This window comes from Bombina bombina, chromosome 4 (genome assembly GCF_027579735.1).
Source record: "Bombina bombina isolate aBomBom1 chromosome 4, aBomBom1.pri, whole genome shotgun sequence".
Classification (NCBI taxonomy): domain Eukaryota; kingdom Metazoa; phylum Chordata; class Amphibia; order Anura; family Bombinatoridae; genus Bombina; species Bombina bombina.
Genome location: NC_069502.1, coordinates 659250959 through 659277800, shown reverse-complemented (window position 1 = coordinate 659277800; position 26842 = coordinate 659250959). Strand labels below are relative to the sequence as shown.

At 35.4% G+C, this 26842-nt stretch overlaps 1 protein-coding gene across 50 annotated transcripts in view; it reads right to left on the bottom strand.

Annotated features, from left to right (window-relative positions):
- TRDN (triadin) overlaps window positions 1–26842 on the bottom strand; it is a 950114-nt gene that overhangs the window by 613625 nt on the left and 309647 nt on the right. The window lies entirely within an intron of this gene.

Below are 26842 nucleotides of genomic sequence, written 5' to 3'. Positions count from 1 at the left end.
TAAAAATGAGGGGTTTGACTTTTTAGAACACTGGGCTGATTTTTCACTAGGGTACAATTTGTACTGTAAGGATGGATTGCACCTGAATGACATGGGTGCAGGTGTGTTGGGGGAAAGGATGGTAGCACGTTTAGAGAACCTTTTAAACTAGGCAAAGGGGGGGAGGGTCAGTTAGAACAAAATAGAACAGAGAGATCAGTCTGTGAATATGACAATCCCTTAATATCTCAAGGAAGGGATGACTTAAGAAATGTCACATTAGAAAATATAGAGGAAAGCACACTGAGTAGCAGCAGAAAGCACATGAAAATTAAATGTATGACAACAAATGCAAGAAGCATGACAGGTAAAATGGGGGAGCTGACGCTCTTAGTTGCAGAAGAGGACTATGATGTTATCAGTATAACTGAAACTTGGTGGGATGATTCACATGACTGGGCAGTTAACTTAGAGGGGTATACATTATTTAGGAGGGACAGGAATAATAAAAGGGGTGGAGGAATCTGCATGTATATTAAACCTAACCTTAAACCTACAATAAGGGAAGATATTTATGATACAAGTGACAATGTAGAGACCCTGTGGGTTGAAATAAAGAGTGGGGGGAAAAATCCTAAAAAAATATTACTAGGAACATGCTACAAGCCTCCCAACATTAGTGACCCGGAGGAAACTCAACTACTTATCCAAATAGGTAAGGCTGTAATTATGGGAGATTTTAACTACCCTGATATAAACTGGGCCAATGAAACTAGTAATTCAGCTAAGGGGGATAGATTTTTAAATGTTCTCAGGGATAACTTCTTGTCACAATTAATAGAGGAGCCAACTAGGAGTAAAGCTATATTGGATTTAGTGCTATCAAACAATACAGATATAATATCAAACATAGAAGTTAAAGAACATTTGGGTAACAGTGATCATAACATGGTCACATTTGAAATCTATTTTCAAATGCAGTGTTTTAAAGGCTTAACTAAGACTTTTAATTTCAAGAAAGCAAAATTCAACGATTTAAGGAAATCATTAAATAATATAAATTGGGACAATGTATTTTCTAATAAAAATACAGAGAATAAATGGATAATATTTAAAAATGTGTTAAATAAATATACATATCAACACATACCATATGGTTATAAAAGTAAAAATAAAAAAACAAAGCCATTATGGCTAAATAAAAATGTGTTAAGAGAAATTAGGAAAAAACGTAGGGCATTTAAATTATTAAAAGAAAATAGTACAGACTCAGCATACAATATTTATAAGGAATGTAACAAAGCATGCAAAAAAGCAATCAAATTAGCCAAAATTGAAAATGAAAAATTAATTGCTAAGGATTCTAAGTCTAACCCTAAAAGGTTCTTTAAGTACATAAATAGCAAAAAATCTAAGAAGGATAATATAGGTACATTAAAATGTGTGGAGGGTAGCATGATAAATAATGACAGGGAGAAGGCTGAGGTACTAAACCAGTTTTTTTCTTCAGTATACACAAGAGAAGAACCATTGAATGATACTTTTGAACATAATAGAACATGCCAGTCCATACCACTAACTGGGTTTTGTTTAGAGGATATCAGGAAAAAACTGGAAAATATTAAGGTAAATAAAACTCCAGGCCCAGATGGAATACACCCAAGGGTGTTAAGGGAACTTAGCACTGTTATAGACAAACCTTTACTCTTAATTTTTCAAGACTCATTATCCTCAGGCATGGTACCCCAGGATTGGCGTAAAGCTGATGTGGTGCCACTCTTCAAAAAGGGAAGCAGGGATGATCCAGGAAGCTATAGACCAGTTAGTCTGACATCAATAGTGGGGAAGATATTTGAAGGGATTATAAGGGATTATATTGATGAGCATATTCGTGTAAACAAGATTATGAGTTCTAATCAGCATGGCTTTAGGAGAAATAGATCATGTCAAACTAATCTAATTAGATTCTACGAGGAAGTAAGTCAAAATATAGATAAAGGGAAATCAGTGGATGTGATATACTTAGATTTTGCAAAGGCATTTGATACAGTGCCACATGAGAGATTAATGCACAAAATTAAGGGACTGGGAATAGCTGAAAATGTTAGCTCATGGATAAATAACTGGATAAAAGATAGGGAGCAACGAGTAGTAGTAAATGGATCATACTCAGATTGGACAAAGGTAATCAGTGGCGTCCCCCAGGGATCAGTACTGGGCCCTGCTCTTTTTAATATTTTTATAAATGACTTGGAGCAAGGATTAAATAGCGACATCTCTATTTTTGCAGATGATACTAAGTTAAGTAAGGTCATAAGGTCAGAGCAGGACGAACTGTCTTTACAAAGGGATTTGCTAAAATTAGAACTATGGGCAAGTGAATGGAAAATGAGATTTAATACGGAAAAATGCAAGGTTCTACATTTTGGAAGTAAAAATAAGCAGGCTACGTATTTTTTAAATGGGACAAGACTTAGCCAAACATAGGAGGAAAGGGATTTGGGAGTAGTAATAGATAACAAGCTAAAGATGGGTGCACAATGCAGGGCAGCGGCTTCAAAGGCTAATAAGATACTAGCATGTATTAAAAGAGGTATTGATTCAAGGGAGGAAAGCATAATTCTGTCATTATATAAAGCCCTGGTAAGACCTCACCTTGAGTTTGGAGTGCAGTTCTGGGGACCAATTGCTAAAAAAGATATTGCAGAACTAGAAAAAGTTCAGAGAAGGGCCACAAAGCTAATAAGGGGATTGGAGAAATTAACCTATGAGGAGAGGCTAGCCAAACTGGGTCTGTTTTCTTTAGAAAAAAGGCGCTTGAGAGGTGACATGATTACTTTATATAAATATATTCAAGGCCCATATACAGAGATGGCAGAAGCTCTGTTTATTCCAAGAAAATTGTTTCTGACAAGAGGTCATAATTTAAGGTTGGAGGAAAGGAGATTTAATCTCCAGCAACGGAAACGTTTTTTCACTGTGAGAGCAATAAAATTGTGGAACTCATTACCAAAGGAGGTAGTGAATGCCAATACCATAGATACATTTAAAAATAGTCTGGATAAGTTTCTGTATACAAACAAAATTCATGGATATGATTGCTAGTATTAAATGGGTCACATTTTAATGGGGTTATTTAAGCTTAACTGGAGCTTTTTGTAAGTATTTTAGATTTGTATAGGTTGAACTCGATGGACTTCAGTCTTTTTTTCAACCTTATCTACTATGTTTCTATGTTACTATGTTACATACCGAACTTCCGAATTTACGAATCAAATCCGAAACAAATACATCCAAATTTATTTGAATTCGAATGAAGCTGAAACAAATACATTCAAATGTATCCGAATTCTAATCTATCCAATGCGAAATTCAAAAAAATCTGAATCGGTCAGAAACAAATCTCTCCGCTGAGCACATATCTAGTTCTTAATGACTTTGGCTGTATGTGTGGGGTTGTTGTCATGCTGCAGAAAATACTTGGGGCCTATAAGATGCCTTATTGAGGGTATTACATGATGAATACGGATCTGCCTTTACTTCACAGGAGACCATTAATTCTGACCAATCCTCAATTCTATTTGTAGTTAAGCAGCCAACAACTAGAAAGGAACCTCCACCATGCTTCACTGTTACCTGCAGATACTCATTCTTGTACTGCTCTCCAGCCCTTAGGTGAACAAACTACCTTCTCCTACAGCCAAATATTTCATATTTTGACTTATCAGTCCAGGACACTTTTTGCAATTTTTTGTGTTTCCGTGCATAGTTTAGTTGCTTAGCCTTGTTTCCACATAGAAGGTATGGCTTTTTGGCTGCAAGTCTTCTATGAAGACCACTTTTAACCAGTAGATGGGTATACCAGGGTCTCACTGTTTTTTCCAATTTCTGAGCTGATGGCAATGCTGGAAAGGGAAGTAAGCATGATGTGTCTTTCATCTGCTGCACTAAGTTTCCTTGGCCGACCTCTGTGCCTGAAGTCCTCAACATTTCTTTGTGCTTCTTCAGATAAGCTTGTACAGCACATCTGGAAACCTCCCACACAGCTGTTTCTATTTCAGTTAATGACTATGTTTCAACTTAGATATTCAATTAATGATCATAAGCATATGTTTGGCTTAATTGTTTAATCATTCATCTGACTATATACCTACAAAATCCCTGACTTTGCACAAGTATACCTTGAAGAATTGACTCTGTTTTAAAGGCAAAAGGGTTGTCTCACCTTAAATATTGATTTGATTAAGATTTTTCTTCTGTTCACTCACTTTGTATTTTGTTAATTGCTAAAAATAAACTATTAACATTTCTATTTTTGAAAGCATTCTTGGTTTACAGCATTTTTTTACACCTGCCTAAAACTTTTGCACAGTACTGAATATTTATTTATACATCCGACAATCTTGTAAAACTATATCAGTATTGGTAAGTGTATATCCTCAGATAACTGGAGGTAGAAACAACCCTCAATAATCTATTATAGTTATATTATTTTAAAATGAATGAGAGAGGAATGATGAGATTAAAGTTCCTTCTTGTACACTGAATTTCATCTCTTATAAATGTTCCAAGAAGCGGATACCCTTGATGATATTATAAAGGTTAACTAATCCTTAAAGGGACAGTATAGACCAAATACTAATTCTTTATTAATTATTGTTACCAGACAAGCATCTTGCAATGGCTTCCACATCTGTAAGCTTGTAAGAAGTACATGAAACTTTTAAATAATCATCTATTTTTATCAGCCGGAAATAGCCGCCAAGCTTTCTTTTTGACCAGTTAGATGTTTTCTTGTATGACAGTTTAGCAGTTTGCGTTTTATATTTTTCCGTTAGCTATTTCAAATTGCACATGCACAAATCAGTATGTGAGAGTAGGAAAACTTATTTAAGAGTTGATCATGATTGGAGAAACTCAATATACCAAAATATTCATGCAGTAGGTGGGTGGAGCTTGGCAGCCATTTTGGGCTTCTAACAAACAATGAATATTTATATGTTTCATGTACTTCTTACAAACTTATAGATGTGGGACCAGTTGCAGGGTGCTTCTATGGTATGTAACAATAAGTACAATTATGTATTGGGTCTAGACTGTCCTTTTAAATAGGCGTGATGCAGGCAGGTTAAAAGGAACTGATAGTCAAAATGTAAATACAAATTAGAGTCTATACATTTAGCATTTTTAAAATAGACCTGTAAGCAAAAAGTGCTTTTAGTAAAAGCTATCACATTTTCAGTGTTAAATTTTACAATGCAGTTAAATTGTCAGCCTGTTGAAGGCAAAAAACATGTTGCAGTAGAAGATTGCTGAAATTTTAGGTGTATCACGTAGTTCTGAAAAGAATAGCAAGAAAAAAATTAATTGTCGGGATGATTTGAACCCAAAACAGAAGAGCGATTGAGGTCAAACTTGTGTTTCTACACCAAGAACTGATGAATTTGTGATATTTTCACTCAAAACAGGAAACTGCCTGTCAGAGTGTTGGCTAAACACATTCAGGATGCAGGCATCAAGGTATCTGAGAGAACTGTTCAGGGACGATTAGCTGAATCCCTGCTTGTAAATCATCTCATTATTATTTCTTAATATTCTTTACAGAACTATTTGATACACCTACAATTTCAGCAATCTTGTACTGCGACATGTTTGTTGTCTTCAACAGCTGACAATTTGACCGACTTTCTTTAATGACAAGTCACTTTGTTTACCCATCTGTAAAAACATATACGGGCTAGATTACAAAAGGCGCAGTATTTGTTTTTTTTATGATTGTGAAACCTCTGCTAAGATTGTGCTTGTCGGGTTGCGTTCATGTGACAAGTTCCTAAAAAAAATATTTTGCACTAGCGTTAACCCGAATAGCGCAGTAGCGTGTGCATGTATTCCCCCATAAACGCCATCACATTTTCGCATTCCCTATAGAAGTCAATGGAGAAAAAAAATTGTTGAAAAAAACAGACACCCATTGCGCAAACAACATAGCACATTCGCATTAGGAAATTTTTAATCAGACAGCATTGGTGCCATTCGTTGGTGGCGTGTGAGGGTTAGGAGGGAGGCGGTTGGGTGGTCCATTGCTGCAGGGGGGCAGGAGGGGGTCGAGAATGGGTTGGACTGCTAAACTAAAGAAAATATCTCCTGAGAGCGCAGGGAGGGGGAAGGATGAAGAAGGGAGGAGAGAGAGGGGGGCTCCTATAATGGAGGGGGATATTGATCTGGGAGGGGAAGGGGGTAGGGTAATGAGGGCAGCTACACTATAGAAAAAAATAAAATAGAAAAATACATACAACATTGGGGTTTATTGTACTGGCAAAATATATTACATATATGTCTGCCAATTCTGACTTATTCACAAACTTTGGGTTTCTCACTGAAATGATTTATATACTGCTTGTGCAGTCATGGCACAAATGGTTATAAAAGCTCCTCTGGGATCTCCTTTGTTCAGACTTAGCAGACATATTTGGCTCTGCCATTGCTTTTTGGTAATTAGAAGGCCGCTAATTGCAGCTGTGCTCCACACTTCTATTATTCCCGACAGTGAAGGGGTTTATAAGGTATCTTAAAAGGTTAATTTTAGCTTAAGAGTAGAGATTAGCTTTTCACCTGACACTTCCCACCCCCTGATCAATACCTGACCCCTCCCAAACAGCTCTCTTCCCTATATATGTGAATATTGAATGATTTGTTTTTATATGTAAAACCACTGGTGGTATAGAATCTATGTGTCAATAAATTAGTATATATTTTATTCTATAATAACTCTCTTTGTGTTTGTAGTTCTCTTTCCTCCCCCAGCCCCAATGGTCACCCCCATCTTAAAAACTAGCAGAGAGTCTGCCAATAAAAAATACAACTTTTTTTTGTATTACATTTTTTTTATTTATTTTTATTTTTATTTTTCTGCAGAGTAGGATCCCCCTAACCATCCAACCTCCCTGATCTCCCCAAATAGCTTTCTAACTCTAACCCCCCTTTCTAACTATTGCCGCCATCTTAGGTACTGGCAGCTGTCTGCCAGTACCAATAAACCCCAATTTTGTATGTTTTTTTTTTTTTAGTGAGATCACGCTATTTCTGCATGCCCAACGAGCGTTAGGAGGGTTAGGAGGGAGGCGGGTGGACCATCGCTGCAGGGGGCGGGATCGGTTTGAACTACTACAATACAGGATATATCTCCTGAGAGCAGCAGGAAGGGGGAAGAAAGGAGGAGGGAGAGGGGGCTCCTATAGTAAAGGGGAGATATTGATCTGGGAGGGGTAGGGTAATGAGGGGGGGGGGCAGCTACACTATCGAAAAAAAAATACATACAAAATTGGGGTTTATTGGTACTGGCAGACAGTGGCCAGTACCTAAGATGGCAGCAATCTATTTGGGGGTGATCTATTTGGGGGGGATCAGAGAAGTTGGAGGATTAGGGTAAATCCTACACTGCAGAAAAATAAAAATTAAATAATTTTTATTTATTTTTTTTAAAGTAATTTTTTTGCTGGCAGACTGTCTGCCAGTACTTAAGATGGGGTGACCATTGGGGGTTGGGGGAGGGAAGAGAGATGTTTTGGAGGGGTCAGGTAGGGCAGTGATTTGCAACCTTTTTTTTGCTGTAGCACACTTTTTTACATTAAAAAATCCTGTGGCACACCAGGGGGTGGGAAGTGTTAGGTGGGAGGCTAATCTCTACACTAAAGCTAAAATTAACCTTTTAAGATATCTGATTAACCCCTTCACTGCTGGGAATAACAGAAGTATGGTGCGCAGCTGCAATTAGCAGACTTCTAATTACCAAAAAACAATGGCAAAGCCAAATTCTGTACAAAGAGAATCCCAGAGAAGCTTTTATAACCATTTGTGCCATGATTGCACAAGTGGCATATAAATAATTTCAGTGAGAAACCCAAACTGTGTAAAAAATTTAACTTTTTTTTTTTTATTTGATCGCATTTGGCGGTGATATAGTGGCATGAAATATACCAAAATAGTCCTAGATTAATACTTTGAGTTGTCTACTTAAAAAATATATCGTTTTGATAGGTAAATAAAAAAAAACAAGGCTCTATTTCTGTTTAAATGTAGTGATGGCAAAAATGCTAAAAATGTTCTGGTCTTTTGGGGAAGTCTTAGTCAGAAATGTCCAGTCCATAAGGGCTTAAATTATTTTTTATCAGACAGCGTCAATAAGAGTGTTAATGTACTTTGTAATGTATTTTTTATGTGTTTTGTGCAACTTTTTTGTTTCGGAAACCAGTTATCCACAGCTCTGAGATTGCAGTAAGGATTGAAGCATAAAGGGTGATTGCGCTAGTAGCAAAATTGTTTGCGCCTCACTTGTAATCTAGCCCATACATTTGTTAATTTTCCAAATATTTTTGTAATTATACATCAAATTACAAGTAAATATGTATTGCAGATGTTGCAAATATAACATTGAATAAGAAACAAATCTGTTATTAAGAATAAATATGAAAATAATATAAAAATTACGATTTTTGACCAATGGATCTAATAATTTGACAAGGTACTATAAATCAGAAAGTTGTTAAAAAAAATGCATATTTTATTTGAATCAGGAAAGAAAATCTTTGGGTATAATGTCCCTTTAAGTATCTCTATCAAACCGTTTAAAATACTGAGATGTATGTTAAAGGACCAGTAAACACAGCAGATTTGCATAATCAACAAATGCAAGATAACAAGACAATAAAATAGCATTTACTCTGAATTTCAAATGAGTAGTAGATTATTTTCTAACACATTTCAAAGTTATGTATATTTCCACTCCCCCTGTACCATGTGATAGCAATCAGCCAATCACAAATGTATATACGTATAGTCTGTGAATTCTTGCACATGCTCAGTAGGAGCTGGTGACTCAAAAAGTGTAAATATAAAAGACTGTGAACATTTTTTTTTTAATGGAAGTAAATTGGAAAGTTGTTATAAATTGCATGCTGTCTCTGAATCATGAAAATTTAATAAAACCCGAGTGTCCCTTTAATGCAGTAACAATGGCTAAAAATCTAGACATCTTAGGCCAAAATAAGACTTACTAATAATTTCTGTCATATAATTGTGATTGTTACATAGTGTAGCAAATGTTCCATTCCTAATTTTTGTGACCAGTGTAAATGAAAATGTGTTTCTTTTCACAACAAAGAAATATTGTGTCATGTATTAAATGTTTGTCTTGCACAGACTCATCACTTCTGCAACAGCTGTTTCTTACTTGAAATCTGAATTGTTAAAATATTTTACTGAGCCCTTATACTACTGAAGCCATGATAACTAAGGCAAGTGGAAATCACTTGTAAAATGCTGTTGTTAAATATATGCAATGAATTCTTTTCCTAGTTTTTAGAAAAAAGATTTTCCGATTTCACAGCTTATTCAACTGAAGCTAGAGAGTTTTAATTAGAAGTAGATAGCTTTTACACACATTTGAGATTGTAAATTCTTTATAGGAGCAGGAAGATTACTGAATTCTGCCTTATAAGCAGTAAATTTCAACTAGAACTGAATTCATTACTAGATATTACTACAAAACCTTAGTTGTTCAAGCATTTTTGTGCACATTGGGAGCCTAACAGCTCCAAATTATTTTCAGAAGGGGACTTTTAAAGACCTTTATTTTTTGGCCTGAGTAAAAATTATTGCCTGCAGTAAGTAGATATTTATCAAAAAATGTACTTGTATATAAAATGTGACTCATATATTGGCATCAACATTTTGCTCATAAAGATAATGGAATATTTTCCTTGATAAACCTGGTCACATAGCAGAAAAAATATTATGATGATAACTTTTCTATTTTTTTGTATAGCTTGCTTATATTTAAGAAGGCCTCTAGTAATTATGTTATTTTTGTTATAGCCATAAACAACAGTTGCAAAAACAAATCCCTTAAAGTGATGGTAAATCCAAGCATTTAACAAACGCTAAGATTTACCATCACTCCATCACTAAAAATCAAGGGGAGTTTGATTCATAAAACCTGTACAAAAGGGTGCTAAACTCACCCTTTTTGTGCCATTGCACAGTGCAAAATTCAGTGGCTCTGGCCGCCCACTAAAAATCAAGGGGCGTTTCATTGATCAAACCTGTACAAAACGGTGCTAAACTCACTCTTTCTGTGCCGTTGCACAGCACTGAATTTAGTGGCTCCGACTGCCCACGGCACAATGATCTTCTACCAGTGAGGTGCCACTTGCATCTCTGAACCAATAGCCGCTATTGGTTCAGAGGTGCATTAAGTAGTACAAAAACACTGAATATCCATTCCATGTAATGTACTAATATGTTTTTTTACACTACTGAGATACCCTTACACCGAGTAAATTAAACATTGTCCTAATAATTTATATTACAAGCCTAACATATACAGTCCGATTTCAGAATGTTAATTATATGTTTTGTGATAAAATATCAGCTCAGCATCTAGCCCAGACTTATGTTGATGTAAAGGTACCAAAAAGATGTTGACAGGAAAGAAACAAATTCAAAACATATGGGTTATTGGAGGCAATATGTTACTGTAACCAGATCCAGAGAATGTGTATTTATTTTCCTCTTGATGTGATCACCCTCTGTAGAAAGTGTTATATGTTTCTTTACAAGGTTTTCTATAACAACCAAAAGTAATTTCACAACATATCAAAATGGAAGCTAATCACTTTAGATCAGTGTAAAAAAATGTGTTGCAACCAGTGTAATTGGTTACATTGGATTGAGGTTAATGTGTGAATTGTCTGTACATACTGTATGTCTACAAAAAAAATGTTTTAAAATGTCTAAAAGAAAAAGAAAAAAAAACAATACATTTTGTAGTGTTTTAAAATCAAGAGATTGACGCCATTTGGTTATGCCTCAGACACATCAGAAAAGCTTTACAGTACTCATTACCCATAGTGTTAAACTAATAAAATAAGCAGAATTGTAAAGACTCGAGGGTTAATACCTCTCACCTCAGATGGGCAGAGATCAACAGAACAGGCTATATTTACTACATAATTTGTAGACTCTAATAACTATTACCCGTTCTTTAGTACATTACAATGAGTGGTATAATATGTAATTATTTAAAAAGTACAGGAAATATTAAACTTAGTAGGAATATTCTATGAGGCCCATTTATCAAGCTCCGTATAGAGTTTGAAGGGCCCTGTTTCTGGCGAGTCTTCAGACGCGCCAGAAACAGCAGTTATGAAGCAGGGGTCTAAAGACCGCTGCTCCATAACCCTGTCCGCCTGCTCTGAGCAGGGCGGACAGGAATCGACGCAATTCAACCCGATCGAATACACTTGGGTTGATTGACACCTCCCTGCTGGCGGCCTATTGGCCGTGAGTCAGCAGGGGGCGGCATTGCACCAGCTGCTCTTGTGAGCTGCTGGTGCAATGCTGAATACGGAGAGCGTATTGCTCTCCGCATTCAGCGAGGTCTTGCGGACCTGATCTGCACTGTCGGATCAAGTCCGCAAGACCTTTAATAATTCGGCCTCTATATCAGTTATCACTAACTTCCTAATACATGGGGGCAGCAGATCACTACTTTAAAAGTCTTAAAGGGGCACTCAAGTCGAACTTAAATGATTCAGATAGCACACACAATTTTAAACAACTTCCAACTCAATTCCATGTGCACAATCTTTTTATATGCACACTTTCCGAGGCACCAGCTCCTACTGAGCATGTGTAAGAATTCACAGAATAAATATATATGCATTTTGTTATTGGCTAAAGGCTGTCACATGATGCAGTGGGAAGGAGAATATAATTAACTTTAAAATTTGCAAGAAAGAAATATACTACTCATTTGAAATTCTAAGTAAAAGCTTTTGTATCGTCTTTTTATTATGCATTTATAGATTATTATACTCTACTGTATTTAGGGGTCCTTTAAGGGCCCTTTATAAACTAATAGCAATTAAAGTAAAATATTTTTCGTGAAACTATGTCTGTTTCTCTTCCCTCCAGAGGGCTCTTTTGAGTTGTGGCCAGCTTGTTTGTCAACCCTCCAGGAGTCCCTTAAAGGGACATGAAACCCAGAAATTTTCTTTCATTATTCAAATAGAGAATACAATTTTAAACAACTTTCCAATTTACTTCTGTTATTTACGTTGCTTCCTTCTCTTGTTGTACTTTGCTGAAAGATTTATATAGGAAAGCTCAAGAACAGCAAAGAACCTAAGTTCTAGCTGCTGATTGGTAGCTGCATATATATATACCGATTGTCATTGGCTCACCCATGTGTTCAGTCAGCAACCAGTAGTGCATTGCTGCTCATTCAACAAAGCATACCAAGAGAACAAAGACAAAAATATAATCGGAGTAAATTAGAAAGTTACTTAAAAATGCCTGCTCTATCCGAATCATGAAAGAAAAAAATTGGGTTTCATATCCCTTTAATCACACTTTTTTTTTTTTTTTTTTTTTTTCGGAGACTACAAAAACGATGGTGCACATTCATAGTTCATCATTGTCACAGGGGCTAGATAAACTGGCACAGAGGGATACATGTGTCTCATTGGTTGGCTATTGGCTATTGGATTCATGTAGCACAGAGATTTATATTTTGGAGGTAAATAAGTTAAATAACAAAATAATGTAAACATGAGGCTTTAAAGGGCCATTATACACTAATTTTTTCTTTGCATAAATGTTTTGTAGATGATCTATTTATAAAGCCCATAAAGTTTTTTGTTTTTTTAAAAATGTATAATTTTGCTTATTTTTAAATAACATTGCTCTGATTTTCAGACTCCTAACCAAGCCCCAAAGTTTTATTTGAATACCGTCAGCTACCTTCTCCAGCTTGCTCCTGTTTGTGTAAAGGGTCTTTTCATATGCAAAAGAAGGGGGAGGGGGGAGTGTCTTATTTACCACTTGCAGTGGGCTTTTCAGCTACCTTTTCAACAGAGCTAAACTGAAAGCTTCTAAGTACGTTTTTAAACAGTTTTAATATACCCAAGAGGGACTATTAGCCAATTCACTGTCCATGTCACAACTCCTGGATACAGATAAGCCAAAAAATACAAATCTAAAAATAGAAATAGCAAAAATAATTAAAATAAAAAGCTTAGCTCATAAAATTACTGACAGCTCCGGCTTGCCTAAAGAAGCTTATTGATTTCAAATCTTATTGATTTTTAATCATATCAATAAGCTTAAAAAATAAATTGCATAATAAATTAGTTAAACTATATGAATAGCCATATATAGTCTAAATTAAACATTTCAAATAAAATGATTTTCCTATTAATAAACAAAAACTCTACATTTTTATTTTCTTAAGCAAATACTTTTTCGACACAAACAGAAAAGAAAACAGCCCTTGATGATTTAATGTTTAACCCCTGTTTTTTTAAAACAGAATTGTTTTCAATTCTCTGCAGGAAATTTTGACAATGAAGTGTCTTAAATAAAAAGAACAGCTGATGTTAAACATAAAGCTAACACTTCCTGGCAGGTGGTGTAATTGGAGTTCTGCTTTAATGCTCTAGAAGACTTTTTAAAAATCAGCTTGGTATGTGATAACCCAGCAGTACCTAAAATGTGCCCAAATGCTCATGCTTTTTAATAGCTGACATTGGAGATGTCCTTGTTTTTTTTGTTTGTTTCTTTTTTGCTTTTTGTTTTCTTTTTTGTGTGTGTTTTGGTTAAGTATGTTCCAAGTAAACACAGCACTGAATACACAGTCAGAGCATTGGCTTCTCTTTCTTCCTACACAATGTGAAATAACTATTGAGGGTCACTCTATATGAACATGCATATTCCCCCTATATATTTAATTAAGTTGCTTGTGCTATTCAGGAAAATTAATATGATAAATAATTTGAAGAAAATATTTTTTCAGGCATTATCTCCTCCTGAATATCCTAACTTAAAAGTGACAGTTAAGTGAAAACTGAGCGTTCATGATTCAGATCGAGCATGCAGTTTTAGTCCACTTTACAATTTGCTTAAAATATATTTATTTTGTTCTCTTGGTATCCTTTGTTCTGAGGAAGCATTCTTGTGAAACTCGTATCAGAGGTCACCAGGAGAAGCTCTGTCTCTCCTATTTTTTAATCATCTTACCAGAATGATATAAGTTATATCCTATATTAGTACTATCCTACTAACAGCAGTTCAGATTACAAGTGTAATATTAAAGTAGCACAGTTAGAAAGGTTCCGGCTAACTGATGAAAGACTCTCCAAACGTGAGTGTAAAAATTCCAAAGATATTTTATTATACACCGTGCACTAAAAACATAGATTTGGCTAAGCTAGACTCTGAGAGTGCACATAATAAATTGAATTTTAGTGATCAATGTGCACTCACAGAGCTAATGCAACTAATGGAAGATAATATGGGAGACAGTACCACACAAGGGGAACGTCATCCTGAGGTGAAAATAAAAAGCAAAAGTAATTTTTATCCTATAGGCACAAGAGGTAAGAACATTGATGTTTTTCAAAGGACAATTGAAAAGAAATTGATCGCATTGGCAGATAAGGTCAAGTTGAATATGAATAAAAAATCAAACAGGTTTAATAAAAACCTCAGTGGCAACCATTTCAAGGCCTTGACATCCCTAAAAGAAAACCACAATATAGTCATAAAGGCATCGGACAAAGGTGGCAACGTCGTTGTCATGGATAGGGAGTATTACCTTTTTTTTTTTTTTGATATAATGTTTTTTTATTGTTATTAAAGGTCAAAAAAAAAAGAATATACAGAAATAAGAAAGAAAAGGCAAAGACAAAAAATTACATAATCAATGATACACTTATGTCATTTGGAACCAGAAAACATGGAAAAGAGATACAGATAAGATATACATGAAAATAAAATCATAACCTTTTCAGATATTAAATATTTCACTTTTCTTCCTTTATCACATTAGTCATTAACACGGGATTTACCCTAGCTTCATTATTATAAACCTTAAAAAACAAAGAAAAAAAACAAAAACAAAAAAACAGGTCTTTACTGTGATATATAATAAGTTCGGGTAGTCCAGTGTAAATTTTAAATAATTTCAACCTTTAAATTATTGAGAAAGGTGGAGCCACCTGCAAATTAAATATCAAAATCCTGACCGGCTTCAAGGAAAAGTTTTTAGCTTTTAAATTTCTCTAGGGGGGGCAGAGGAGGGGGGAAGAGAAAAAAAAAAAAAAAAAAAAACCCAAAAGGGGGAAGGAAAAGGGGGAAAAAAAGGGAAAAAAGAGGTTTGCGTCTTAACTTATATTCTCTAATGGTGATAATAACTGGTTCTGTAAATTAGTGTTTTTGTAGTGTTTAACAAAATCTAACCATTTTGAATTAAATCTATTATGCTGCTGTTCAGAGTTAATTGCGTTATCAAATTGTTCTATTGTATATTGTCTTTGTAATAAAAATGTTAAATTATTTATAGTCGGTGACTTTTTTTGGTGCCAGTTTTTAAGGATGAGATATCTTCCACCCAGAATTACCGTATTACAGAAAGCTCTGTTTACCAGTCTGTCTGATGTGTCTAGTAGGAAAATTATGTGTTGTAGTTCTAATATGTGATTTGTAGCTGTCACCTTATTTAACCAAAATTGTACCCGTTTCCAAAACTGATTAATTTTTGGGCAACTCCAAAACATATGGGTTAGGTCAGCATCGGCTAAAGAGCAACGTGGGCATACCCTTAAACCTTGTGTCGACCATTTATTTATTTTAGCAGGCGTAAAGTATATTCTGTGTAAGAGTTTTATATGCATTTCTCGCCAGCTTGCCGCGAGTGTGGCCTCGTCCAAGAGAATTATACTTTGTTTTACTTGTTCCCTTTTTAGATCTACAATCGTTGTTTGCCATTTTGAACAGATCTGTACAATGTTTAGTTCCCCTGTCTTAGTAATAATCATATTATACCAGTATTTAATAGAACGTTTGCCTGCCTTAAATAATGCTAGCCCCATTTTCATTCCTGAGTGGGTCCATGGAAATTTATTATCTTCCATAGCTTTAAAGAACCAATGTCTCACTTGAAGGTATGCAAAAAAATCCACATTCTGTACATTATAAGACTCTTTAAGAGTCTCAAATGGTAATATACTCTGTAGATTGGGTTCTCTAAGTTGTGTTAAATAAATAAGTCCTGCTGTGGCCCATTTCCTAAATACTTGACTGCTAATACCAGGTGGAAAGCGTGGGTCACCTCTAATAGGAAGTAAATCTGAAAAATGAGGGTCACTATCTACTCTGCGTCGTATGTCTTGCCATGCAATTATAATATGATATAATGATTGTTTATTTTTAATACTTTTTGGAATTACTTTTTTAGGACAGTGCAGAAGCGCATTTAATGAAAGAGGGTATACTAAATTTTGTTCTGCTTCTGTAAATGCAATATAGTTCCCGCCCGTAATCCAGTCCATTGCAATTTTTGCAAGACTTACACTATTGTAAATAGCAAAATTGGGTAGTGCCAATCCACCATATTGCCTTAGTTGTGACAGTTTATATAATGATATTCGATTCGCACCCCTCCCCCATATAAATCGTCTCATTAGTTGGTCTAACTTGTTAAGATATTTTTTTGGTATGATTAGAGGGATATTTTGCATTAAATATAATATTTTAGGTAAGACGATCATCTTAACTACATTGATTCTTGCGGTAATTGAGAGTGGAAGATTATCCCATTTCATCATCTCAAATCTGATTTTTGCAAATAGGGGTGGGTAATTTAAACTAAACCATTCTTCTGGATTGGCACTGATCTGGATTCCTAAATATGTGATGTATTGCGGGGCTACTTTAAAAGGGGGTGTGTATTGATTTTGGTGATGCTTACTCAACCAGAGTAGTTCTGATTTGGATATGTTAATTGTGTAACCTGAGAAAGAACCAAAAATTTTTATAATTTCCAAAATTTTGGGAATTTCGATCTGTGCATCCTTTAAAAGTAAAATCAAGTCATCTGCGTAAAGTAGAAGTTTAACAGGGATTTTGCCTATCTTAATCCCCCCTAAATTATCCCTTAAAGTAACTGCAAGGGGTTCAATTGCTAAATTAAATAAAAGCGGTGAAATTGGACATCCCTGTCGTGTTCCAGATAGAATAGGGAAGGATGTAGTGTTTGAGCCATTAACCATCAAAATAGAAGTTGCATTGGAATATAAGGCACGAATACATTCAAGGAACTGATCTTTGAACCCAAAGTTCTTCATAGAGCAGAACAAATGGTCCCAGATAATGGAGTCAAATGCTTTATGGGCGTCAACTGCAAGAATGGCGGAGTTTTGTTCACTTTTATTTTTAACATCTGCTAAGAAGTCTATTAATAGAAAAATTTTGCGTATGTTTGCTGACAAGTTTCTCTTAGACATAAAGCCAACCTGATCTTGGTGTATTAACGGGCTCATAATTAACTTCAGTCTATCTGCCAAAATTGCAGTAAATAGTTTGTAATCGGAGTTTAATAGTGAAATTGGACGATAGGAGTCTATTGATTCAGGATCTTTCCCTTTTTTTAGGAGTAATATTATTTTTGAAACTGCAAAGTTAGGAGATGGAATCTTATAGTTAATTAAATAGTCATTAAATAGTTCCGTAAGTACACCTATTACTTCATTTTTGAGAATTTTATAAAATTCTGCTGGTAGAAGGTCAGGTCCGGCGGCTTTGTCCAACTTCAAATTATTTATTGCGTTTAGGACTTCCAATTCTTTAATTGGTGCATTGAGTTTCTCTAAATCTTCCGCCGAGAGCTTAGGTAATTTAATTTTTTCCCAAAAATCTTGTTTATTTTTTACATTAATATCCGCTACTGAGTATAGGTCCCTAAAGTATTTATAAAATTCTGCTTTGATTGTGTCAAGGTTCAATATTTTTTTGCCATCAATATTTAGTGACTTAATGTGATGCATCGGTTTCCTATCTTTTACAGATCTTGCTAACAATTTCCCTATTTTATTTCCAAATCTGTAAAATCTACTTTTGTTCTTCAGTTCTTGGATAGCAAATTTTTGTGATAGAAAAACTTCCCATTCTTGCTTAGCCTTCATGTAACTTTGCCAATTAGTCTGTGTGTGAGATGCAATATATGCGTTATATTTGTTTTTTAGATAGTTAGAAATTTCAGTCTCTCTTAAATATAGCTTTTTTTTAAACCTAATAGTGAATTTTTTAATTTCTCCTCTGGCTACTGCCTTAGCAGTTTCCCAGAAGATCTATTTCTTGTGTATATAGTCTTTGTTCTGTTGAACATATTCGTGCCATATAGCAATGAGTCGGTTTCTAAATTCTAAATTGTTTGCTAAATAACGTGGGAAGCCGTAACTCTTAACTGGATCATATCTGTCTGTTTCCCACCGTGTCTCTAATGATATCGGGGCATGGTCTGAAATGGTGAAGTTATCTATTTGTGCTTTTATATCTGAGTTAATAATTTTGTCTGACCCCAGAAAAAAGTCTATCCGTGAAAATGTCCGGTACTTTTTTGATTCACACGTAAAATCTCTACAATTAGGATATAGCAATCTCCAGATGTCTTTGATGTTTAGTGCGCTAGCAAATACTTTAAGAATCCTGGAGGATTTTTTTGTGATCTGTTTAGTTTTATTTCCAGTTGCCTGTGATCTATCAATATTGTTAAAAACCATATTGAAGTCTCCTGCAACTATAAGATTCGTATTTATAGAATCATGTAATTTTAATTTTAATTTTTCCCAAAATTTTATATCTGGCACATTTGGGCCATAGACATTACATAACGTGAACATACGTGAATTTATAATAATTTTTAGAATAATAAATCGTTCCCCTGGGTCTATCTCTTGCCCTATAATTCGATATTCTAAGTTTTTGCTGATTAAAACTGCGACCCCCCTTTTATGTGTTGCACATGGGGTATAGACAACCTCACTAACCCAGTTAACTTTAAGTTTATTATGTTCTATTTCAGTCAGATGTGTTTCTTGTAGAAGTGCAATATCCACTCTTTTATTTCTAAGATATGTCAGGATCCTCTTTCTTTTGATTGGGTTAGTGACCCCTCCCACATTCCACGAAATTAGTTTTAGTGTTGCCATTTATACTTTATTTTAAGATAACAAACCAGAAGAAGAAGAAGAAGAAAAAAAAAAAAAAAAAAAAAAGGGGATTCAAAATAAATTCTAACCTCCTTGCCCCTCCCTCTAACCCGAACCTTTATCTTTAATAGAACATAAGTGTTTAAAATATTTAAAGAAAAATGTACTGTCCTTGTTTTCGACCATTCTTTCATTTTTATACAAATCTTAACCTTAGTTATCTCGTTTATTATATGAAGGTAAAATAAAGTTATCCAACTTGCCATACCATTAACTGTCCATACACCAATAAACCAAAAGCACAAAAAAGAAAAAGAAAGGAGAGAAGAAGAGGAGCATTTTCCTTATTTTTTAATAATTACCTAGGTTGGAACTTATTCAAAAATGCCTTGGCCTCTGCAATTGTTTCTAGTGTAGTTGTCTCATTATCCATATAAATCTTAATTTTAGCGGGATAAATTAAGTGTGCGGCTAAGCCCATGTTTATCATGTTTGTACAGAATGGAGCCATACTTTTGCGTTTTGTTGCTGTCTGGACTGAGTAATCTTGGAAGATTAAAATTCTGTTATTGTCAATCTCTAGATTTTTCATTTTTCTGAATGCTCTAAGTATTAGTACTTTGTCCTGAAAATTCAGGTATTTAATTAGGATAGCTCGTTTCTGAATAGTATTTTCTGATGTGTTTCTAATAAAGCCTACACGGTGTGCTCTTTCAACCATAAAATTATGCAGTTTGGTATCAATCTCTAGACTTTGTGGCAGAGTCACTGAGGCAAAGTATATTAGATCCTGAAAGTTGGTGGTTTCTGGAAGGCCTACAATTTTTAAGTTGTTCCTACGTGATCTATTTTCTAAATCTTCTATTTTGTCAGTAATTTCTGAAATTTTTATATCGTGTTGTTGTATAGAGAGGTTTTGTTTGGTCACAGAGTCTTCAGTATCTGAAATTCTTGATTCAATTTCTGTAAGTCTAGATGTAAAGTTTTTCATTTCTACTGAGAGTGTAAATAGTTCTGTTTTGATATGGTCAAGTTGAGGTGATAGAGATAGTGCTACCTGTTTAGAAATTTCTTCTATATCATCTTTAGAAATATTTACAGTGGTCATTTCAGGTCTAATATCGCTAATACTTTCAATGCTATGTCTGGGCTTTCTATCCTTGGGTTTTGCTGGCATTGCGTGTGATTTAGGTGCAAAATATTTGTCCATGTGTCAAAAAAGAAAAAAAAAAAAAAATAGAGTGTTTACAGAAATAAGAAATGGGATATGTAAGAGTGAGAGAGTGTGTAAAGTGATGTGCCTGTATTTAATAGTGACCTAGGAAGAAAAAGGGAAAAGAGAAAAGAAGAAAAAAGGGTATAGTAAAAATATGTAGAAAAAGTGTATAAGTGTTTCTAGTATAGGTAATTATATTGTGTGTTAGGGAGTGTTCCCCTGTATGGGTTTGTGAATGTGCAATGGTCAACAATTGTCATCTACTTCAGTGAAATTTGTAACTCAACTGCTCCTCTCTCCTACCTCTACTATACCCTAACTTCAGAAAAAATACTTTTTCAAATAAATCAGTAGGCCTAACACTCTAATATTCTAGTAAACCAATTGATATATACTATATATTCATCAGAGCAGAACAAAGGAAAATAAACATTTTTCATCATTTGGTATGTACTGCATATCTATCAAACCATAACAATTTACAAACGTTTTTTTTTTTTTTTCCCCAACATTTGTTGTAAACTATATATCCATCAAAACACAATCTTTCACCAGCTATGTAAGGGTGCAACACACGCCTTTAAATTGCTAGTCAAGAAAGTAAGGAAAAAGTAAGACTACAAAAAAAAGAAAAACAGGAGGCCAGAATAAAACACGGAAATACAAAAAAAGCAAGGAAAAAAGGAAAAAAAAAGAAAAAGGAAAAAAGAAAGTTCCTTTCCGTTCTCTCCCCTTTTCAATAAATTTCAATAAATGTCATTCAGATCCTAAGTGCGCCATTCTGTTTCGCTCACTAAAAAACGGTCGGTTGTAGCAATGTTACATTTTGCTATTGGCCAGAGCAAGCCACCAAATAGATTTTAGTCATTTATGCCTTGAATTTTATTCACACACAAGCACAGGTAATTTCCCCTTATGTCTCAGTTCTTTTGTTGATGTTGGTGACCTTACGGCATATGTATAGCGATTAGTAATAGACTTTAGGTATGTCCTTGGAACACATAATCATGGAATTATATTAGCGGTCCAGGAGTACTAGAAAAGGCGCCCCTTTAAGCAATCTAATCCAATGGCTGTAATGTGCGGGGAAGAGAAAAAGAAAAGGCTAGCAGCGCCAACTCTTTCAACCATAAACTTTTATAGTCACAGGTCATCCACTGACTGGCTTTAGGTATATATTTTCACTGCACATCTTGCTATACCTTACTGTCTTCACCCTGTACCAGGTCAGGGACTTACTTCCATTTTTTTTTCTATCCCCAAAATACAGTCCCGGCCAGCCCGCCTCTTACCTTCACCCTGTACCAGGTCAGGGACTTCTTACTTGTCAAATGCGGGGGGGATCCTACCTTCCAGAGGTGCCAGGTTAGGCAGCTAGCGGTGGCGGTGTTGTCTTGAGTCAGGCCAGTGCCCCTTCAATGTTTCCAATGCTGCTCACAGCATATCTTCCTCATTGGGAGCTTCCCACTCTTTCTGCTGCAATCACGGCTCTTGTCACTCAGCCTAATTACTGGGTTTCTGCTAGATCTCACCTCAGATCTCACCCCGCCGTCAGCTGACAAAACTTGGCAAACGGCCGTAGCAAACCGGCCTCTGGCTGCTCCGCGACTTCCACACACTCAGGCGGATTACAGCGCCCAGGTCCTGGCTGTGGTGTATGAAACCACGGCCTATGGCAACTTGGTGTGTCGGCGTGTTCGTGCTGCCTTAGTCAGAGGAGCGCGTAGTACACCTGCGCTTCCTGCTCCTCCCACCGGAAGTCGAATGTATGCCGGGAGTATTACCTTTTTGAGGCTAGACGACAACTTAGGGATGTTGAGGTCTATGAAAAATTGGATACTGATCCCACTGTTAAGTTCGGAGGGAAGTTGGAAAAGGTACTGCTTTTGGGAAAGCAAATAGGTCTGATAAAAGATTCTCAAATGGAACATTTTTTGAAACAAAACCCAAGGGTACCTATTTTCTATTTCCTTCCGAAACTGCATAAAGATGAAGTTCATCCCCCCGGTAGGCCCATTATATCAGGGGTGGGCTCACTCTTGGAGCCCACCTCTGAGATGGTGGATATATTTTTGCAACCTCTTGTGGTTGATCTTGTCAGTTATATCAAAGATTCTACACAGGTTTTATGTGCTATGAAATCTATATGATGGAAACCATCTTACAGGTTCATAACAGTAGATGTATCTTCATTGTATACGTTGATTCCTCACCACCTGGGACTCCAATCTATTTCATACATTCTGGATAGAATGTCAAATTATTCTGAGGATTATAAACATATTCTCATATGTGTCATTGAATTTTTACTCTCCCATAATTATTTTTTGTTTGAGGGATCTTACTATCTGCAGAGAAGTGGAACAGCCATGGGGGCAAAATTTGCCCCCTCCTATGCTAATCTCTATATATTGGATGGTGGGAGCTGTTCCACGTCTATGCAGATAGTAACCCCTTTCGTCATCATATAGTCTACTTTGGTTGCTATATTGATGACTTATTATTTATTTGGGATGGAGATGAGAAGTCAGCATTTTCTTTTTTTGACTACCTCAATTGCAATAACTTTAATTTATCTTTTGTTGGGGTTCAAGATTCACAAAAAATACAGTTTCTGGATATAGAGTTAACGGTAGAGGGGGACAGCATTGTTACTAATTTGTATAGAAAACCCACAAGTGGGAATACAATCCTTAATTACAAGTCGTGTCACCCTAAACATGTGTTAAATGCAATCCCCAAAAGTCAGTTTATCCGGACAAAACGTATCTGCTCTAGCGAGTCTTTATATCAACAACAAAGTGAAAAACTACATGATAGACTTCTTGAAAGAGGGTACAAGGATACCCTTTTACAAAACACAAAAGAGATAGTAGATGCCATACCGCGAGAGGATCTACTTGTGTATAAAAAGACTGAGAGAGAGGCAAAGGCTAAGGATCTTTGTAAAAATATAATTTTCAGTACTCCATATAGTCTGGAGTTTAAACAGATTTGTGATATCATTCGTGAATGCCTCCCGATACTTCATACTGATACAATATTAGAAAAAGTGGTGGCAGAAGGTATCAAATTTGTACCAAAAAAAGCTATGAGTATAAGAGACTATGTAGCTCCCTCCTTCTTACCAGAAAGAAAACAACAAACCTGGTTGAAACCTAGGATGGGTTTCTTTAGATGTAGAGCAACCCGATGCAAAACGTGTGACTATGTGACTGAGGGAAACGTATTTGTATCTCATAGCACGAACAAAGAGTATAAAATTAAATATAGGCTAAACTGTAATTCTACACATGTAGTCTATCTTATGACTTGTAAGAAATGTAAAATACAATATTTGGGGAAAACCAAGCGGAGGTTAAGAGACCGGGTTCTGGAACACATCAGGGACATTGAGGACCCTGATGTGTTCACCTCTATAGCTACCCATTTCAAGTTTGAACATCTGGGGGACTCTAGTTTAGCTAGTTTCCAGGCTATTGACCACGTACCCTTCTCCAAGAGAGGGGGGGATAGAGAATACTGTTTAAGTAAGAAGGAGGTTAGATGGATATTCTATCTAAATACTAGGATCCCACTAGGTTTAAATGTAGAGGCAGATGTCAATCTCTTTGTATAATTAAACTATATGTAATAGGATATATTGTTTCAGATTTTGGAATAACAGTATTTCTAATATTACTGGTATGTGGCTTTATTCCGTTGATATTTGTTCTGGGTATAATATTATGGATATACAGGTATCTATGTATTTATTTATTCATAGTTTTTTATGGCTTAGTGTCTATTAATACACCTTTACTCAAAAAGTTTTTTCTGACCTTGGTCCATATTTATACACAGCAAATATTCAACACTGTAAATTAGTTGTAGTCACTATTAAATTATATCTTTTTAAATATCAGTAACTGTTGAATATACATAAAGATTAGGTATGTCATGTGTGTTTCTCCTTCTTTTTTCCATTTCTGTTTTTCCATCTCTTTTCTCTTATTTTTCTTATTATTTTTCTTCTCTTTCTTTTCTTTCTATTTTATTCAATTTATATACATATATAAAAAAATTGCAATACTCCTTCCTGTGTTCTGTACATTGAAGTCTGTAATTAAGGGAACATGTTTTGACATTTTACAATTGAATAATTGAAACACAGGTGATGTCTATTGGAATTGTGTGTCCCTTTAAATAGACTGCAGGCAGATGTACTTACCAAGCAGTGATCAAGTGCGGAGGACCCGCATGAAACGTGTCTGCTGTTGCTGCCTTTTTTGACCACTATTATGTCTTTTTAGTGGTTACATACTACTGTCCATTCTATGTTTTTCGTGCACGGTGTATAATAAAATATCTTTGGAATTTTTACACTCACGTTTGGAGAGTCTTTCATCAGTTAGCCGGAACCTTTCTAACTGTGCTGCATGTTCTGTGACGTCTGATACAGAGACGCACTCCCTGGCTCCTGTGGACGACCGTGGGGGAATTGTTTCGCTGGTGCAAACGCTGAAGCAATGCTGAAGACAGTAAGCACCGCTATTTGTGTATTTTATAACAGTAAAGTAGCCCTCCAATTGAAGGGGCTTAGCAGATATTTTTTTCTTATTCTGACTGCTGTAATAGTTACATATTTACTTAAGATTACCGCATATTGGCTTATCGTTCTGGTTCTAGTGTTTTTAATTTTAGCAAACATTGTTTCTATGAATGAATGTCTTTGCAAACCAATAAAGATTTAGTATGCATCTAATTATACAGTTGCTACATATCATATTACTTTTGCTGACACTTTGTTAAAGCAGTATTACTACACAGAGAAAGAGCAACCTCTCCGTAGTTGTATGCTTTCCTACAATTACTTGATAATTGTGTTTCTTTTGCTCTCACCTGGTGGCATTAGACCTCACAATAAATATATATAAATATAAATTATATAATACATATTAATTTATTAGAGGTCTCTTATGCAGATTATCTTATTGCTTTCCCCACCTTCTATCTCTAATTCCTTCCATCACTTGCCTTATTTGGGAGAGCAATTCCAGACTTGCTATTGGAGTAGAAATAGGTTAGCCACTGTCAATTTTAAGTGTTCCTAACTGTTCTAAACATAAGAGATAAGTAAGTCTCAGATTAATTTATACTTTGAATAAATTATTTTACATAATTTGTATTAAGGACTAGATTATGAGTGGTGCACTAACAGCTGAGTGAGAGCAATAAGGGTTTTAGCACAGGTGTTTGTGTGCTCAGAATTAGAGCGCATATTACAAGTTGAGAGTAAACAACTTTCCAATGTACTTCTATTATCACATTTTCTTTGTTTTCTTGGTATCCTTGGTTGAAAACCCGGAATTTAAAATCAGGAGTGTGCCTACAGCAATTAATGGCAGCAGTTTTGCAGAAATATAATAAATTAGCAAGAGCACTAGATGGCAGCAGAAATTGGCCTAGTTTCCTTTGAGGCGGTAAAGTTTGGAAACTGGTGGTAACATAAAAATTCTCCATAGACTTTAATGGAGATAAATGTTTTTACCACTTGTTTCCAGACTTTAACACCTCAAAGGAAAACCATTGTTGATAACCCGATCAGCAGCAGTAGATGAGCTGCTGTGTTGTGTGACCGCTGCTTCTGATTAGAACATGTATTTAATAAATCAATTTGCTCTACATGAAAAACAAACTTTGATCTAGTTTCCATTGGGCTGGTAAAGTTTTTAAACTGTTAGTAAAATACATTTATCTCCATTAAAGTATATGGAGAATTTTTATGTTACTACCAGTTTCCAAACCTTACTACCTCAATGCAAACTAGACCTTAGTGTTTCATTACCCATTAACTAATGCAGTGCATTAAAATTAAAGGAATATGAACCCATATTTCTTTTTGTCATGATTCAGATAGAGCATGCAATTTTATTTGTATTATTGCTATTATCAGTTATTTGTAGAGCACCAGCAGATTTGCATCACTAAAAACATGGGTCTAATATGCAAGGTAACAATTATGGGAGACAAAGGGATAGAGGTAAGGTTGCCACCTCGGCCATGTTTTCCTGGACACTTATGAATTACACATGCTTCAGGGTTTGCAGGGAGGAACAAGAATAGTGTTTTCCAGGGATCAATTCATGTTCCCCTCTGCACACCCTGTAGCATGTGTAACTCATAAGTGTCCAGGAAAACATGGCCGAGGTGGCAACCCTAGATAGAGGGCCCTGCCAAGAGTTGCACTGTTGTAAATAAGCTCTAATGAAGGCGATCTACCGGACAGCTGGGTTTGTAGGCGAAAACGAGTAGAGGAACTAAGATAAGAAAATGTTAATTTTAAACAACAATTTTTTCTTCGTTGTCTTGGTATCCTTTGCTGAAAATCAGGGATGTATTCTTAGGAGCCAGAACATTTTTGAAGCACTATATGGCAGCAGTTTTGCAAGAACTTTATCCATTTGCAAGAGCACTAGATAGCAGCACTATTTTTTGTCATGGAGTTCTCAAGATACCTACCTAGGTAACTCTTCAACACAGAATATCATGGGAACATAACAAATTTGATCATAGAAGTCAACTTTAAAAAATGGTATACACTTTAAGGTAAAATACTTAG